Genomic DNA, 2,688 nt, shown 5'->3' with positions numbered 1-2,688 from the left:
ACTTCCTCTGCTCCAACCACTGAAGTCCCATGGTGTTGAAATCTTAGACTTTGACACTGTTCAGATGAGTCATACTTAACTCGGGACTACAAGGAATGCTTTAATATAAAGTCACAATAGGCCTGAGCTTCCAGACAGATCTGGCCCAGACTCTGTTTTGAGGCCACAGTGTATGTGACAGCTTGGCTTTTCCACAATATCTGTGGTAGCATCTAACACTGCACAGAAAGCCCTGGCTCCGAGCTGACCACTGAACTCTCTGAGACGGGAAGAAGGAAACGGGGAGAGGAAAAAGACGCCTGAGTCAGGGATGTGTGGGGGCTGCAACCCCAGAAAGCAGAGTCTAGTCTAGCCTCTGGCCTCAAGTCAGGTTTTTGCCCCAGCTTCCAGGCCTGAAACCTGGTCATCCTGGGAGCCCCACAGACAACCCTCTCTACTCCATAAGGAACATATAAGAGCCTCTACTGGAAGTGGTTTCCAGGTGGCCACCATGTTTCCTCCCTCACCATTGGTGAGAGGGGCTGAGACGTCCCAGCCACCCACCCAACTCGTACCATTGACCATCATTACACACGCTGCATCCCCATTGGCAGGCCAGAGGCAGGGGTGGGGGCAGCTGCATGTGCTAGGGCACACCCAGGGGCTCTGGGAGACTGCAGGCTTCTCAGGTGGCAGTTGAGGCTCCTGTGAGGATTCTGACTAGTGGTTGACCCTCAAGGAGGCAGAGGCAAAGAAGTAGGAGGGGCAGCTCCTGAGCGGCCACTGTGGGCAGAGGGCAGTAGGAAGGTGGAAGCTGTGACCAAGGCAGGCCTCGCTCCTCACACCTCATCCTACTTGTGCCCAGTCCAGCCCTATCAGGAGGACCATGTTCCACCACATGACCAGGGCTGTGGACTTCTCCCAGAGGGCAGACTCTGCAGAGGAGTGCCCACAGCAGCTGGGGCTCCAGGAAGGTACCCACTTTGTCCCCTCTGCACACCAGGGCCTGGGCCTGGAGGGGGGATGGCGCCATCTTGTGATAGTGGGGGAGCATTCCCTAGTCACTGGGTACACAAGAGCTGGGCCTGCACTGGCCAGCATCCACACTCTCCTGGCCCTAGTGGCGATGGTGTCGACAGAGAAGGCCCCTGGGGAGCTGTGCCCACCCCTGCACTTCCCCAGATGCTCTTGGAATTTGCCTTGTGCAGACGCCATGCAACTGTGCAACAGACTCCTTTTACATTCCCAGTAGTAATGGATCCCCTTGACTTAAGGGTCACTTGGGTTTTGTGTCTGAAATGGGCAGGTGTTTTGACGTCAGGTGCAAGAGTTGTATGTGTCACCTGGCAGCAGGCAGCAGCCAAAAATTTAACTGGCTCACCTTTGGATCCTAAAAACCTGCCCCAGAGTCTGGCACTCAGTGGATACTTGTGAAAGCGTGTGTTTAGTCGGTGAGAGTCCAGCGAAACTGGACAAGGGTGTTTTCGGGGCTTCTATCCGTCCTCTGAATAGCACTAACGCCTGATGTGTGTTGAGTGCGTGCACGTGTCAAGCCGGGGGCCAAGGGCCTTATGGACCTGCATCTTCTCTCTCTCCCTTTCTCTCCCCCCCGCCTTCTCTCTCTCTCTCACGTGCACACACACACAATCCGTGAAGAAGGTGGTAGTAGTATTGATCCCTTTTGAAGCCAGTCAGGGAGACGTGGACGGGTGAATGAGGGCACACAGCAACTTTGTGTCCCAGCAGAATGCACACCCGGGCAGTCAGGTCCAGCGTTTCTGTTCTTAACCCCCATGGTCTTCAGCTTCTGGAGGCAGGTCCTGCCACTAGAGTAAAGTCACAGCGAATTCAGGATAGTACTCTGGGAGAGGTGCCTTTTCGGTCAACATTATAGCCAGCCTTGCTGGTGCTTGAACTTTTCTGCGGCTTCTCTGCCAGCAGAGTTTGAACCCCTGCAGAGGTGGCCCAGTCTTAGCACGCCTTCATCCTGGAAGGCTCTTCAGATTTCAGGTGAAATCTCTCACCGTGCGTGTGTTAATTAGCCCTGCTTTTACGAAGGGGGCCACACGGAAGAGTCTTTGGCAAGTTTTCAAGTGCCTGAGTGACCGTTGTCTCCTTTGTCCCTTCTCCTTTCTCCTGTGATCTGATTTCAACTAACAGACTTGGCCCGTTTTTTTCGCTTTGACAGGATTTCCTTAGGTTCTAGATTCTGTACTGCAACATAAGCAGGATTTCTCCTAGCCATCCTGGCTATTCACCCATGTCTTTAAGGAGGCAGCTGTGGTGCTGAGATTCAGCGTGAGGCCTCTGCAGGCCAACTGCCTGGGTTCAGATCCCAAACTCTCCCTTTTTAGCTGCTGCTTGTTCAGACGCGTAACTCTCCTGTGTGACCTGGGTGCACTTTGGGCTACACTCAACTCCCCTGATCTCTTTTGGCGCTTTGTCTGGTGAGATGTTTAAGAATCGCCAGATGCTGCTGCTGCTCCTGTTTATGATGATAATAAAGCTGTATATGACAAGAATGGATGCTTAAGACTCCCCACATGCAGATACGATGATAACAATGACGAGGAACATTTCCACTCTAACCTGTGGGGGGCACTCGCAGTTCTCAGCGGTTTACCTGTGTGTGTCAGTCAATGCAGCAAACGTTTTAAGCAGACATCGAAGTGTCCTGATTTCACAGATGAAGACAGGTTCAGAGAGGTT

Source organism: Equus caballus, chromosome X (assembly GCF_041296265.1).
Source record: "Equus caballus isolate H_3958 breed thoroughbred chromosome X, TB-T2T, whole genome shotgun sequence".
NCBI classification, from domain to species: Eukaryota; Metazoa; Chordata; class Mammalia; order Perissodactyla; family Equidae; genus Equus; species Equus caballus.
Note: the sequence above shows the minus strand (reverse complement) of the source record.